Below are 16,536 nucleotides of genomic sequence, written 5' to 3'. Positions count from 1 at the left end.
GGAAAAATTCACATTCATCCTTCTGTGTGGGAAGACAGTAACAATCTTCCCAGTATCTCGTCCTTCCTTTAAAACATTCATATATCTTGACTGTGTCATTTCCTTTCCCAAGACAGCTAATCACTTCCTCCTGGTTCTCTGATTATGCACTGGAGAGCAATTGAATGATAAAGTAATTAAATAGCCACATGTCTTTGTTTTTAATTAGATTACTTGGAAGTAATAACAGTGCTTTGCCAACCTTGAAGGTTTTGTTCATTCCTTCTCCAGTTAGCAGGAACTAATTGATATTTTCCTACTGATATTTTTCTAAATCCCAGTCAAAGTAATCAATACGGATTTTAAAGGTAGTTAGAATTATACATGCTCTATCACCATACTTCTATATTCATGAGTGAAAACAACTGATTATAAAACAGCACAAAAATAATATCTTTTTAAGGATGATAATTTCAAAATAAGTTTGATCTTAAATTATAAATCACTCTCTGCAGCAATTATCCAGCTAACACAAATTCTAGAAGACTTGTTTTTAAGATGACTTGCTTTATAGTTGTTTACAAAGTACTTTGAAATCCAGTCGTAAAAAAAATGTTGTGAAAATGAAATATTCGTACACTTACAAGTCATCAGCTTCACAAAACCTTAAGTCAGGCAGAAGTGTTAAGCCGTTATTAAAGATTTAAAATAGCTTAGCAGCTAATGGAAGTTGATGACATCTGATGACTACCGAACAGTCATTGTGTGATATTTGCTTGGGGCTGTGTCTAGCCCAGAACAGGTAAGTATTCACACCATCAGAATTGCTTCCATGGTCACCGTGGGCCCTTCAGTACCAGGACTGGCTTTTTGTTGTTGAATTGTACAGTGTTAGTGAAGTCCTAAATGAAGGTGGATAAAATCTCAAGAAACTCAACAAAGATAAATGCAACTGGTCCAAGACAGTCCTGCCTCTGGAAGGGAGTAACTCCAATTCAGCAGGACACAGGGGGCAAGTACTTGGAACACAATTTGCTGGAAGAGGTGCTGGGGTCACTTCTAACACTGAATTAAATTAATCTGCATTTGCTGCGCCATTCTGGTGTTAAATCATTATTCAGTGTTGGTATAGCAGTTCACAGAAAGGCTATGATTTTTAACAGGGAAAATTATGCAAGAGTTTGAATGGGAAGATTTCACGACATTCATCTTGTCCTGGAAGCATAAAATAATCAGTAAACTGTGCACCTGGAATGCATTCTGCTTATGATTTTTACAGGTAACACCAGTGGAACTTGACTTCAAGCATCAAAAGCTGGAAAAAAAAAAGATTGGGGTTGCTGATGCTGAATAACATTTTTATTCCCAATGCAAATTACAAATGGTGGAAAAAAATTTTAACAGGAGAAATTACAGGGTGTCTCTGAAAAGCAATATTGAGTGTCATTAATCTGCTTTAGCAACCTTTACCTTGAAAGCCTAAAAGATAAAAACAGAGACTGCAAATAGCCACGCTCCCCCAGTGATACATGCACGTCTGTTGCATTGGATAGGAGTCACACTGTGTGTGCTTGGGGCAGCACTCCTTCCTGAAAACGCCAACCTAACACTACAAACTTAGCTCCCATGGCCAGGGTAAAGGGTCACAAGGCACCTACACTTTTGGGATACCACAGGCAGTCTGCAAAAACAATGTCATAAACAGCTGTGAGATAGAAGAAGCACACCACAAAGGAAACCCAGCTAAGCAGATGTGGAACTCCAGATAAAGCCAGCCTGAGCCTTACTGTCCTGGGGCAGCATTCTGTACTGTGATGATGGAGAAGAGATGACTGCTTTTGGGTGGGGTGCACAAGGCAGAATCTTATGCTAACAGGATGGTGGGCGCTGATATGGGTGCCATCCTGCTGAAGGCCAGCTGCTTGCTGGCCTTGACCTCACCTACAGGAATGCTGACGTGGCTCCGGTGTGTGAGCTGCCCTGTGGGCATGTGTGACCTGGGGACGGCTTCAGAGCCCAACAGTTTTAAGAGAACTAAAATCCACTCTTCAAAAGAAGTCATTTCACTAAAATATTAGCAGGGCCTTTCTACACTTTGAGAATTAAGGAGTCTTTTCTCCGATTTCATAGCCTGGAAACTGCACCTTCATACCCCACTGTCAAATGAGGCCAAGCGCTGTTATTTCTACATGTTTGGTTGTGTTATGGGCACCTTGGTAATGAAAAAGAAGTCACTTCAAACAACAACAAAAAAGGCTTTATTAAGATTAATATCAAAATCTTAAGCGTTTGCCGTGGATGCATTAAAAACGAACAAAAAAACCCCTTTAATCCCGTCTCAAAGCCACAACCAGCGAGCCGCCAGCACGGCCTCACCGACAGCAGCGCTTCTTGCGGCCGCGCGCGGCACGACCCGCCCCGCGCGGCGCCTACCCCCCCCCCCGGCCGGAGTGCGCACGCGCAGCTCCCCGCGCGGGGCACGCCGGGACTTGTAGTGGCCGCTCGGCCGCGGCGGCTCCGGCGACTCCGCGCGCGCGCAGATCGCGCCCGACTTTGGAAAGTCGCTGCCTCAGGTTGGGCTCGGACCGGCTGCCATCTTGGCCGAGGGACGGAGGAGCTGCTACGCCGCCGCGCCCGGTGAGAGGAGCGGGCTCGGCGGGAGGGGCGGAGGCTTCGGGAATGGGCAGGGATCGGACCCCGCGGGGCGGCGCGGCGGCTCCGCCGTTCTCCTCGGCTCCGGCCGGGCGCGGCGGTACAGGCGAGGGGCGCGGGGACCCCGCGGGCGTAGGCCAGGCCGCCCGGGGGGCTTCGGCTCCGCCGAGCAGCCCTGCCCCGCCGGGCCGAGCCGGGGCTGGGCACGGCTGTTGGCGTCGCTCCGCGCTCCGCGGCGGCGGTCCCGGGACCTCCGGCCCGTCTGCGGGGCCGCCCGGCTCCCGCCCGCGTCCTCCGGCGCTGCGCGCTTCCCTCCCGCTCGGCCCCGCCGTCCTTCCCATGCTCCCTGCAGCCGGGACCGGCCGCTCCGCCTTTTGGGGCCCCGGATCGCTCCCGGCCCGGGCGCCGCTTCCCGGCGGCCGTTCCGCCGGCGGTCCCTTCCCATCGCGTTCGGCCCCGTCCCGTCTCTCGGCCGGGGTTCGCCGCTTTGTTTCGCGCAGGTACAGCCGTGCCGTGAAGCGGCGTTTCCCGGCACGAGTGTGCTTGGACGTGTGCGTGCCCTCTTGCTGGTGCCGCCGCTTTATTTTGGAAACACGGGCGAGTTTTGGCTGTTGAGTCTCCTGCTTCCTGGTAGGGGTCTGTGACCTTGTGTGGCAGTAGTAAATACGGGTGTGAACGCCTTTATTAGATCAGCTCTGGCATCCAGGAGCTCAACTTGTTGTGATAGGTGTCATTTGTGATGTTAAATTGATAAACAAGCTTAGTATCGAAGTGTGATGTGGGGAGAGAAAACCAAGTGTAGCAGTCAGGCCATCTGTTGTCATTTGCGTGGCATTCTTTACCCTTGAAGCTTCGGAAAACATCCCCAGAAAAGCTAACTTTTATAGCTCAGGTAGGATAGAAAAAATCAGAAGCAGAGTTCTCTTTTTGAAACATTTTTTTCTGTGTCTTTTTTTTTTTTTTTTTTTTTTTTTTTTAATCTCTGCTCCCTTATCCTTTTTGCAGAGAAGGAGGAGAAATGTGAACTGGTATTCCTGAGAAGACAGTATTGAGAGACTACTGGCTGGCAGTAGGTCCAGCTATTGCTTGCTTGAATTGACGCAAACAAGTCGTGGATAATAAGAATGAAACATCAGCTGCAATCTGACATTAGCTCCCAGGGCTTTATTGCCTTTAAAACATCTTGTTTGAAGAACAAATTTTAATTCTTTTCTTTCTTCTTACAGTGAAAGTCCAAAGCAGTTCTAATTTAATTACAGTTATATTACTCTTAGCTGCACCACTTGAATCTGAACTTGGTCTACTATACGTTCTTAGTTGTGGTTTGACTGACGGCTTTAATCACTATTTTGAACGTTTTCACCTCCAAGTGATCATCAGAGCAATATGCAGCATTCTAATCTGAAGTGAATTTTCTTGTATTTAAGAATGTATTTAAGAAAGAACTGTTGCCATATGTATAAGAGGTGATGTTGCAGTGGAAAATAACTGAGACTTCTGAGTGCTAACTTTGAAAGCTTCTTACAGATTAAACAGTTATTTTGGGTCTTAAGAGAGATTGAGAGATTATTCATATGAATTTATTAGTTAACGGACATACACTCATTTTCTTCACTCTGTTTTTGTTCCTGTTGTAGAGTTAAAGGTGTTTTTGTTGGTTTTTTTTTTGTGATGAGCCATTTCCTGAAGCACAAAGTTGTTTTGTTTCTTTGGTTGTATGTTTCAAAATAGCTTGTGAGAGTGAACTGCAGAGCTGATAAGCAGATAGGAAGGCAGGTATTAGAGCAGCCTGGTGCTTCTCTTGGAGAGCTGACCTTTGTCATTGTTTCTAAAAAAACTTGCATTAAGACTGCTTGAAAACGGTGTTAAGTGAGGCTGAAAAAATGTTTGATCTGTTTTGTAGCATGTGCAGGAGTTTGGTAACTTAATGGCATCATCATTATCAGTGGCAGCATCTAAACAAGTATCTTTTGTAAATGTGAGCGAAACAAAGCAGTAAACGTGCTAACTCCTGGTAAAATGCTTTCTGTGTTGCAGCAAAAACAATGCAGTTTCTCCTTAAAGTTCAGGGAAAAGATGTCTCTGGGGTTAAAGCAGGAGGGAAACTTTGCGGAGCGCAGTGCTGAAGGTTCTGGGTGTGCTGCCACTGATGCTGCTTGTTGTTCAGCCTTTCTGTTTGGCTGTCCAGTTGTGTTCATTCAGTGTGATAATTTCTGTCGTTCTGCTCTGTGTGTAACTGGAGGAACTCCTTTGTGCCCTCACAGTTAAGGAGAGCATGAACGTGCATGCATGACTAGGAGGAGAGCGCTTGCCTGGGTTGATTTCAGCAACTGTACTCTGTGTGCTTTGAGGTGAGCGCTCACCTCAGAAGAGGAAGCAGACAAGCTGGGATTACAGCCTTGCTTGGGAGGATTGTTTGGCTAGATGGTTACTTTTTACTGTCTCACAAATTGAGCATTTTTAATGGTTTTAGGCAGTCAGCTGGTTTGCATTCTTGGGCTGTGGTATGGCTAGTAGCAGAGCTAATTCTGTGCCTCTGTTTTGAGGAGGGAGTGGTAGTTTTTCTTCATCCCTTTTGTATGAGAAATGAAGCAGTAAGGACCTGAGCGTTCTGCAAGTGATTGGCTTTCAGCTTTTACTTCTTCGGGCAGAGTTGCTGCAGCTGAGGGATTGATCTCTTTCTTCATCAGAATTGCAAATTACACTTTATAGAATTGAAAATAATGCGACAGACTGGGAGAGAGCATTTTAAAGTAACCAAGGCCCTGTTTCTTATGACCGCCTTTTAAGTTATGCCTGGAATTTCTGCTTCTACTACAGTGGGACATTGAACAAACTTCCTGATAAACATCAAGGATTTTTTCCCCCCTCTGAGGAAACACGATCCTAGCAGTTGTTACACTGGTTATTCAAATCTTTTTTCCTTTAAAAAAAAAATACGGTGTGGCAGAAGGTTAGTATGCTATTCCCTTTTAAAAAACATTTTATGACAGTCCTCCCGTTTAGGAACTGATAATGCCTGCCTTCCGCCCACCTGCCTGAGCTATTCTAAACTGCTCCTGGAAGATGCCTATTGTTTCAGTCATGAGCAGCAGTGCTTACATGTATGCATGTAGATTGCTGATTTTCAAGTTCAGAGCCTGAGTTTAAGTGGTGGTGTCGCTGAGCAGAAGAGGCCTATTTCCTTCAGGTGGGTCATTGAAGTGTTGCTGTGTGAAACCCTGTTTCTTACTGAGCAAAGAGAATGTTAAGTGACATCTTTTCTGGGACTGGGCAGATCTCAGGCGTTAGGCTGGGCGGGTTATTGGGACTCTCGAGGAGGTTTTTGATATTGACCTCTGTAAAATCTTTATCGTCTCTGCTTACCTTGATTTATAGATGCAGGTTTTTGTCAGGGAGTGTATTTTTTTCTCTCCTAGCATTAGCTAGATAGCTGATAATCTTTGAACTTTAATACAAAGAGAAAGAAAAATCAGATCAGGTTTAAGAGACCCTGAATAAAGGAAGACAGCATAAAGACATAATTGACACTCTGATTTATTCATTACATCATGAAATGGAAAGCGATTTGCAGTGAAATATTCATGAGGAGTGTAAGTTTGTAACAGGGAGCATGTTCGTTCACTTAAATAAGACAGGCTGTTTGATTTCTCTGAATCAAGTTTGACGTGGTTGTGATGGGCCTCCTGTCCGTGAGGCCCTTCGTGCACTCTGCAGGATTACCTCAGAATGACGTGAAGCATTTGCTGCCTTCTGCAGCTTTGCTCCTTCCACTACAGTGGAAGATGTGAAGGAAGTCTGAGCAGAGCTGAAATCACAAACAGTGGATTGTTAATTTTTAACATGCTTTTGGTCAGCATCCATCCCCGGTACCTGCTCCTATCCCCAAATGCTTGCTATCTTTTAATTATATATTAATACTCGTTACTCTTGCTCGACAGTTAGAGCAGTCAGATCTCCAAATGGGGATTTCTCCACTGCAGGTCTCATGCCCGTTTATATCACAGAATCACAGAATGGCCTGCATTGGAGGGGACCTCAAGGATCAGGAATTTCCAACCCCCTGCCACACGCAGGGCCACCAACCTCCCCATTTCATACCAGCCCAGGCTGCCCAGGGCCCCATCCAACCTGGCCTTGAACACCTCCAGGGATGGACGGGGCATCCACAGCCTCTCTGGGCAGCTGTTCCAGCCACCTCACCACTCTGTAAAGAATTTCTCCCTGATATCCAACCTCAATCTTCCCTCCCTCAACTTCAAACCATTTCCCCTTGTCCTGCTGTTATCTACCCTTTCCAAGAGTTGATTCCCCTCCTGTTTGTAGGCTCCCTTTAAATCCCTTTGGTTGGATTGAGATCTATTGCTCCAAGTGGTTCTTTTGTACTTTTCTGATGCTGTAATTTTTGCTCTGCCAGTGCCATGAATTATTCTTCTCTTGATTTATTTGCAGCACAGCTAGATGGAATGAGTTCTTTGTAAGGATTCCTCCGTTTTCATGTTTTCTTACTTGTCAGGGCCTGAAGTAATTACCGTTGTGTCACTGATGAAGTTCTCTTCCTATGGACCTCTATAGAACTCTTCTCTTTCTCTGGGCAGCCTGGCCTGGTGGTTGGTGACCCTGCACACAGTGAGGGGTTGAAACCAGATGATTATTGTGGTCCTTTTCAACCCAGGCCATTCTGTGATGCCGTGGCTTGCTCTCTCAGGTGTGCATGTAGCTGTATTTTCTGCTACTGTGACTGTATCGTTTCAGAGTCTGGATTAAAAATTAATGATTAATATATTACAAAATGCTCATAAGGCAATAACGTATTTATTTTGGTCTTTAACCCAACCACCAGCTTACATGAAAGTGGTGACTTGCTTATTTTCACTGATTTTACCTGAAGTTGAACTTCTTCCCTTGGCTGTTAAGGTGATGGCTCCTGGATGAAGAAGGCAAAGTAACTTTGCTGTGTGAAGGAGTGCGGAAAAGAAAAAGAAAATTGAAGATAACAAGTTAGTGTGGCACTCACTTGTGTGTTGTCTCAGGACAGCAAGGCCGTTTCTTTTCTAAACGTGCCATGGTTGGTGAAGCATGTGTGCTGTCAGGCATGATGTCTTCAAAGACGCTTCTTGTTCCAGCTGTCGGAAGGGAACAGGAGTGATGAGGGAAATGCCAAAGGTTTAGGAAAAAAAAAGCTGGACTACCTTGTCCAACACTGAACAAAAGTTTCTGTAGCTGTCCGACCCAAATTGCTGCTGTGTGTTTTCAGTTTTTCACACTGTCTTAATTAGAGATTAATGGCGATGTGTGACGTTTCTAACTCCAACTTAAAGTGTCCATCACCTGACGTTGTAGAGGAAGTCTTATAATCAGTGGGCATTAGTTGGCATACTTGACTTTCTGCTTGTTAAATTGAGTTTACCAGAAAGGCAGTAAAATATCGGTTTTGAATGCTACTTAAGTGTTCACACAATGAGGTGAGGTTTGTATAACGATGTAAAGGTTGCCTATGGAATACTGTGAAATAATACAGTACTTATCTGTGTGAAATAAGTGCAAATATTTGTCTTTTGCAAGTGCAGCATGCACTATGTATTACAGTGAGCAATTTCCATAGAAGTGCTGCACTTGTTAAACATTTGCCTGAACCAGATCTGGCTCACGTCAATGAATAAGCTGTCACAAGACGGAGGTTTTCTCTTTGTTCCTCTCTTTGTGCACCCGTTGAATCAGAGTATTTATTTAACCCCTGTTCTGACATCTGGATTGGACGCGTGCATTGGCTCTGTGGAGACCTGTTGATGTTGCTGGTGGTTTATTTGGGCATTCTCCAAAGTGTAAAGGTTTGAAATAGAGTCCTGTGGGATGTGTGTAGCGTGTTGGTGCATTTTCCTTCGCCCTCCAGGAGACCCTCAGAACTGCAAGGCTTCTATGGCATTAGTGACAATTCGGGAGTTATTAATGCAAAGGATGATGTGTGAGGAAAATCTCATCTTTCTGTCTGGGATATGAACGTCTGAATAAAAACATGACTGTTTTGCTGGTGTTATTAGAGGCTGCTGTCTCTAATAACTGTAATGCTGAGTGTGGAAGGTACCCACAGAAGGAAACAGTGCAGGAGCTGGGAGGGCAGGGAGACTGCAGGCACTAACAATAGGGGTGGGATCTATTGGGATACAGAACCAGTTGTCCACAGTAGGAATTTATTTCCTTTTTGGAATTTCACTTCAGATTTTTAAAGTAGCAAATTCTGTTTTATATTTTTGCTAGTTCGTGCCTTGTAAATAAAAGCAGTAAGATCAGCTTTGTGCATTATGAAGCAAATACAGAGTGTCTTAAAATTGAAGTCACACCTCCTCAGATGACTGGAGTTTGAATCTGGAAGAATGCTTTGTTGGGTAAAAAGGTGATTATGTGGCATTGTAACCCAATTGGGACAAAAAGCTTTTTGTTTTGCCCCTGATGCATGGAAAGATGAGCTGTGAAGGGAGTAGCATATGAAGTGTGTTCATGCTGAAGTGTACTTCACATGTAGAATATTTTGCTGTGGAATATCTTAAAAACAACACATAAAAATGAAAACAAAACAAAACAAGCCACCAAAGTATTTTGTTGTTTTCAGGGGTCCTAGGCTTTTTTCTTTCTTTATTTCTCAACAGGATTCACTGAGTTGAAGCAGGTAAGTGTTGGCCTAGCAATAGGATTGGCGCAAAAATGGGACAGAAGAGGGGAGTGCAGGGGAAGGAGCCCCTCTCTGCTCACATGATAACTGTGGGAGCTGCATCTTCATCACTCTGACACTGCGGTTCCTCTAATTCATGGAGGAATTGCAGTTTTAGGAGGCATTTCTAAGCTTCTTCACAGTTATTTATGTTGTCTCCCTATAGCGTGGTGATTGATTCCCTTTAAATTGGAAGATACCATTAGTGTTTGTTAGCATAGGTCTTGGGCTGTTGCTTAAATGTATATTTGTCAGTTCTCCTTGTGAAAAATCTAGGCTGTGAAGACTGAAACATTCAGCTTTTTTATTTATTACTGAATTGATTACTTAAATATCTCAGCTTCTACAGACTCCTGTGTAGCCCAGGATTTTGGAAGAGTTATCTGCTTTATTTTTTGATGGCTTCAGAGCAGCCCCACAAAAAAGACGATTTAGATGGGAGTGCTGGCAGTACTGAAGTAATGGTGCAGTTCTCAGCTGCCGCCTTAGAGTTTGTTTTATTTCTCAGGGAGGCAGGAGCTGGGATGCAGCAAACAGTTACACTTTGGAGATGTGGCCTTGGGATGGTTGTGTTGGTTCTTTCATCTTATCTGGACAGTGGCAAAGCTTCCTAGGAAGCAGGCAGCAGGTGCCTGTTGTAGCTAAGTAGCAAGAATAGGATTCTTTCAGAACTCAAGGTTTTACTTGCATCTGTCTTTAAAAAAAAGAATTTCCGCTCCCTCAGCGTTTGCTTGAATCTTCTCAGAATTTGTAAAGAATTTTCATCTCCTTTCCATCTCCTGATTCGTGTGCTTTGTGCTTCAGACTGGAAAGTCACAGCCTTTGTTTCTATCTGGCACTGGATTTAGTCTGTAGAAATATTATTTCATGTTGTTGCAAATAGTAGATTTCTAGTTCCTTTAGTTGATCATAACGCTTCAGAATGTTGAACGATGCAGCTTTTGCAGCGCGCGTGCACTGTGGTAGGCAGCTGAGTGGCTGCAGCAGGACACTCTGGTTGTTGCAGCTCGGTTTCTCAGGAGGCCCTGCATCCTGCTCCATCTCATTTGCTGGAGCACTTAAAGGCAGAAGTGTCAGAACTTTCTTATTCAGGAGATTTCAAATAATCAGCAAATTTCAGATTTGCCATTATGTCGGTGGTGGTAGAGAGTGATTCATCATTTCTTTGATCTTTGCTCGGTACAAATGCAGATCTATGCAGACGGTTTTGATTCAGTGCATTGCTCAGATACCTACAGTGGTGATCTGTTCAGCAAGGGAGTTGATGGCAGGCGATACTGCTTGCCCTGATGTTTCTCCTGAAGCCTCCATGGCCCTTGTTACCAAGTTATTGAGAGCAAATAAGCTGAGGCATATCTTTGCTACTGTATCCCCAGACAGATACCTTCACGTGGTGCTCTTCATTAAAATCCACAGAATTGTATAGAGAAACCCTAAAGCCAGCTGTGAAGTGTGCTGTGCAGGTTTGTGCAGAAGATACCAATGTTAATCTAAACAGGAATGTTTGCAACCTGCTTTGTGCTATTAAGAAGACAGCCTGCTGTGTTTGAGTCCTTCAAGCAGCAGGATGTAGTTTGGATTCTGGGTTTATAGACACGAGTATACAACAGCCTTTAAAAAAAAAACCCTACTTTTTAAAGCTATTATAAGTTTTCATACGTAGTAATGATTCCAGGTAAGAGCATAATTCAATGGTCATATTTTGTTTTTTTTTTTTTTTTTTTTTTAATCATTCTCCAGGAGTTAAAACCTTCATGTAGGTTTGTTTGAATAAGGAAGTGTGTGAACCAGTGATAATTACCATTTGCCAATGGTAATGTTATGATGCTGAGAATGGGGCAGGGAAATACATGGAAACAAGCACTGAGCTGTAAACAAGAAAAGTGAACAGCTGGAGGTTACAGAATCCTCTGTAGATGCTGCCTTCAGCTGTAAATAACTGAATGCATAACTGCTTCTAAAGCAGCTGGTTTAAAAGGTGCACGGTAAGTTGTGAAACAAAAGGTGGTGGTCTTGGATTTTATTTTACTGTGAGAGTTCATTATAAAGAGATCTTTTATAATATTTGGATTAATATTCATATTACAAATACATTCTAAATAGCTGTAGTACCAAAAAAAAAAAGTTTTCTTCTGGTGCCAAATCAGAGAACAACCTGTCCAAATGCTTCGAGCTCTGTTAGAGCAGAGATGCTCCAGCACACCAACTAGTAACTGCCATTGCATGTCTGCATCCAGCGCTGCGTTCAGCAGTGTTCGAAGTCTGCTCGTGACGGTTAATCATTTCATCCTTTTCACTGAATAATAGCTGTAGTCTAACTGCAGTGTTGACTTGGATTCAGTACTTCTGTAACAACGAGGCGGGGTTGGTAACTGTACACACTGGAAACTGTGAAATGAGTGAAAGTTCCATTGTAACCATGAGGCTAGACTGCTAGAAGAGCACTTTGATGTGAATTGGTCAACATAGTATGCAGCTGGATTATACCTCCCTCAATGTATTACCAGTATGCAACAGTGGGAGTTTTGGCAGCATAGTTTTGATGTTTTTGCTGTCAGAAATGAAACTGCATTACCATTTTTTCCCTCAAAGATTTGGATTAATTTATATGGATACCTAAGGTGAACTTTTAGAAACTGTTAGAAGATCAATGCCCTGTGAGTGAATTTGCAACCCAAATTAGTCGCACCTGGGAATTTTTTATGCTAATTAGAGTAATTAATTTGATTGAAATTGCTGGAGAGTTTGGAACACAGGCACTGTAGATTCATGAAAGAAATGCAGAGCAAGATATGGATTAACAGTCCAGATTGGCTCAGGAAAGTTATCACAGTGTGAATTAAAAATGAAGGAAATTCTGAAAGGTGCAATCAGTTGGGTGCCTGCCAACAAAGTAAAATACCTCTGAGTAAACAGAGAATCAGCCGTGATACCAAATCACTTCTCCATCTCTGATGTAACGTAAGCAGTGGAGGAATGCCACAGGTTCCAAGACAGTTATAAGTGAGGGTTTTATGAGGTTTCTTATCAGTGCAAAAGAAAATTTAAATAACCCAGGAACACAGTGTGCGTGTGAAGTGCACAGCTGCATTCTTTCCATGGGGACAATGGAACTTGGCCGTGATTTTTGCATGTTTTTCAGTCTCACGGTACATGATTGTTGTTAATTGAACCTTCTGAACTCTTTGGTATGTTCTTGGGCATTTTGTGGAAGGCTAACTTGAACTGCTTCGTTTTGTTCTTTCTCATGTTGATCAGCAAAAAGGTAAATGAAAGTGGTTTCTGAAAGTGAGAATAAGCACCTCGGGTGGGCTTACACACTGCATTTGAACACAGGCCTTGTGAAAAGCTGGAGAAACTAAAGTAGATCACAGAGCCATAGAATATCGCGAGTTGGAAGGGACCTACAAGGGTCACCAAGTCCGACCCAGCCCCACACAGCAGCACCCCGACCCAAACCCTACGGCTGAGCTTGGTGTCCCAGCGCTCCCGGAGCCCCAGCAGCTCAGGCCGTGCCGCTGCCTGGCAGCCTGTGCCACGGGCTCTCCCCTGGCAGCTCTGTGCTGTTCCCCCGGGCCCAGTGACACTCAAGATTACCAAATCACAGGACTCTGCATGCTTGTTTATGCACACTGTGCCTTTCTGTTCAGACTGATAAAACATAAGCTGTCATCTATTACTGGTCACTGAAAGTGAACCTCAACTGAAGGGAGAAGGGGGGAAAAAAACCATCTCGATAAATGCCTCTGTCGGGGAGGAGTCAGTTACCAGATAGACACCTATAGAGAACAAGCAGGAAGAACGGGACAGGTGCAGAGGGAATTAATGAGTTTATTTTAGGGAATTTGAAGAATCGCAGAACGATTGAGACTTCAAGAGACTCGTGGAGATCATTTAGTCCAAACCCATCTGCTTAGAGTGACGTGGAACAGACTGCTGACTGTTGTGTTTGGTCAGGGTTGAAGCTTCTCTGAGGATGAAGACTTAACCACATCACAGTTAATAAATAAATTACTCTCCCCTGTGTTTAGTTGGAATTTCCTGTATTTTAATTTGTTCCCATTGTTGTCCTGTTACTGAACACCACTGGCAAGAGTCTGGCTTCATCTTTGCCCTCACCACCCCCTGCAGATGCTTATGCATCTGCACCATTCCATTACTAGGTTTAACAAAGCCTGCTCACAGCTGCCCCTCACCTCATAGGTTCCCAGCCCTTCTCCATCTATGTGGCCCTTAGCTGGGCTCACTGCAGTCCATCTGTTTGTCTCTCGATTTGGGGAGCTTGGCAGCAGGCTCACTACTGATGTGTTCTCACCAGTGCTGACTGCAGGGGAAAGAGCACCTCCCTCATCATGCTAGCAGTGCTCTTAATATTGCCCAGCGTGCTGGTGCTCTTTGCTGCAAGACAGCCCTGCTATTTCATGTTCAGTGACACCAGTGTTTTCTGCAGCGCTGCGTTCCAGCCAGCTGGCTCCCAACCTTTATTTGTGCATGGGTTTATTCTTACCTAGGTGTAGAATTTTGTGCTTCTTATTGCTGAACTTCTTGAAGCTTCTATCTGCTCGCTTCTCTAGCCGAGGTTCTCCCTAAGTCCCTCTGAGAGGCAGTAATGCACCTGGTGTGTTAGCCACTTCCTGACTTTTTACCATCAGCATGTTTGCTGAGAGTGTGCTTGGTCCTGTTGTCCAGAAAATGAATTAAGTTAAATGGTGTCGGTCAAGACTGACCTCCAGCTGGACTCAGTGCCACGGATTGCAGCCATTTGGGTGTCACAGTGCTGCCAGTTTTAAGCCCACCCCACAGTCATCTGAACCTGCTCACTGTCAGTCTATGTATGCAGATGTTACTGGTGGCATTGTCAAAAACTTTTCTAAAGGCGAGGTAATCTGCATTCACTGCTGCCCTTACCTACAAAGCCAGTCATCCTGTTAGAGACGCCTGCTAGGCTGCTCCAACGTGATTTCCCTGTTCCTTCCTTGTCCTTAATCTGTTTGGAAGTGGCTCCCGTAAGCATTTCTTCCCTGACCTTCCCAGGGACTGCAGTGAGGCAGACCAGCCCGTGATGTTCTGATTCCTCCTCCTCACTCTTTTTGAAGACGAGTTATGTTTGCTTTCTTTTCAGTCTCCAGGTTCCTTTGGGGAATGGGGGAGTCACTCTGCTTCTATGAGGGCTGCTCCAAAAGTAATGCATCCTATTATATGATTAGCATAGAATGGTTTGGGTTGGAAGGGACCCTTAATGTCACCTCGTTCCAACCCCCTGCTGTAGGCAGGGACACTTCCCTCCTGTCCAGGTTGCTCACAGCCCCATCCAGCCTGGCCTTTGGTGCTTCCAGGGAGGGGGCATCCACAACCTCTCTGAACAACCTGTTCCAGTGTCTCACCAACCTCGCAGCAAAGAATTTCTTCCTAATATCTAATCTAAATCTGCCCTCTTCTAGTTTTAAACTGTTTTTCTGTGTCCTGTTGCTAAATATCCTTATGAAAAGTCCCTCCCCAGCTTTTCTGTATACCCCCTTCAGGTACTGGAAGGTTGCTGTAAGGTCTCCTCGGAGCCTTCTCTTCTCTAGGCTGCAGATCCCCATTCTTTCAACCTGTCCTTGTAAAGGAGCTGCTCCAGCTCTCTGATCACCGTCGTGGCCCTCCTCTGGCCGTGCTCCACGTTCTTGTGCTGGGGCTCCGTGATGATGGCAGTTGAGGTCAAACCTTCCCTCCAGTGTTCTGTTCTGTTTGGTTGTGGCGCGGCAGATGGCAGCAGATGGGCAGTCTGATGTGGAAATGCAGATGAAGCGAAGGTGTGTCTCTGAATTCCTCTATGCAGAAAAAAAATGGCACCCATTGACATCCACTGATATTTGCTGAAGGTTTATAGAGACCAAGCAATGGATGTGAGCACAGAGGTGGTAGGTGGTGTGTTTCTGCACTGGCAACAGCAGTGTGAAAGACAAGCCACATTCCTGATGATCATGCAGTAGAAGTCTTTAAGAAAAGCAACAGACTGAAAATAACCCCCTATAGATAGCCTGAAAGGGAAAACACTGCATGGATTTGTATTAATAAAGGATACAGGGAAACTCAGAGCATTAGGTGCTAAGGGAATAGCTCTGACCTTTACTAAACCCAGAATTATTTTTGGAAAGCTGTGCTTCAGAAAGGGTTAGCTTGGAAGCTGTTCTCAGTCTTTTAGTTGAGATCCAGATGAAATGAATGTACAAATTTATATTGGAAAAATGACCTTAAATATAAATAGTAAATATAACACATTCTGAGGAACGTGTCCTTAAGCAACTTGATGTTTTAGTTCTACGTGAGCCTCCTGTTTCTCCTCATATGTTTTAGTAGCAGTATGAAGGGATACGTGAAAGGCTGAAACATTAGGAATGTAAGGCGTTCATTCCCATTTCATAGAATCACCAAGGTTGGAAAAGACCTAAAAGATCACCCAGTCCAACGTTCACCTGTTCCCAATAGCTCCCACTAAACCATGTCCCTCAACACAATATCCAGCCTTTCCTTGAACACCCCCAGGCTCGGTGACTCCACCACCTCCCTGGGCATCCATTGCAGTGCCCGACCACCCTTTCTGAAAAGTAATACTTCCTCATGTCCTTATATGCCATCGCTGAATAAGATACACATTTATATAAAAGCACTGAGCAGCTCACTGTGCTGTTGTGGCATCTGGAAACTTGCATTTCTCTTGAGATTGCACAGTTACAGCTTCCATCTCACTACTAGGTTAGAGGACTGATTTAGTAACGTTTCTATACTGCTGAGCAGCCTGGTCTAGCTTTGAAGCTGGCCCTGTTTGGGAGGGTGTTGGAGTGGATGACCTCCAGAGTTCCTCCACAGCCTAAATTGTTCTGTGGTACTATAAAAACATTTGGGTGGAAATCAAAGTGATTCAGAGAAGTATGTTCTAAGTTAGCCTCTTTCCGTAGCATATTTTTATTTACGTTGTTTTCAGGTAATTTTTAGATAGTGTTTTCATTTTAAAAAATCATAATATTAGAAAACAAAAGTGTAAGTAGGCAGGTTCTGAGAGATAAGGTATAGATGCTGCTCGATGGTTTTTCAGACTGTTCAGGAATGTCTGGGCCTAAAACCAAGTAAACTTGTCTTTGATGCCGTTGGGAAGTGTTTGTGCAAGGCTTTGTACCGCTGCTTTAAAGGCACTGACTGTGCTGCATATGTTG

The 16,536-nt window shown here is 44.3% G+C and overlaps 1 protein-coding gene across 1 annotated transcript in view; it reads left to right on the top strand.

Moving 5' to 3' along the window:
* The first annotated feature begins 2,539 nt into the window (after window positions 1-2,539).
* Window positions 2,540-16,536, top strand: part of ITCH (itchy E3 ubiquitin protein ligase) — a 58,268-nt gene continuing 44,271 nt past the window's right edge. The window contains exon 1 of the mRNA XM_042832318.1: window positions 2,540-2,616. The gene's annotated coding sequence lies outside the window, so the exon portion shown is untranslated. The remainder of the gene's footprint in view (window positions 2,617-16,536) is intronic.

This window comes from Centrocercus urophasianus, unplaced genomic scaffold (genome assembly GCF_019232065.1).
Source record: "Centrocercus urophasianus isolate 14NV4802_14NV808 unplaced genomic scaffold, USGS_Curo_1.0 seq_38, whole genome shotgun sequence".
Taxonomy (NCBI): Eukaryota; Metazoa; Chordata; class Aves; order Galliformes; family Phasianidae; genus Centrocercus; species Centrocercus urophasianus.
Note: the sequence above shows the minus strand (reverse complement) of the source record. Positions and strands in the feature narration are given on the sequence as shown.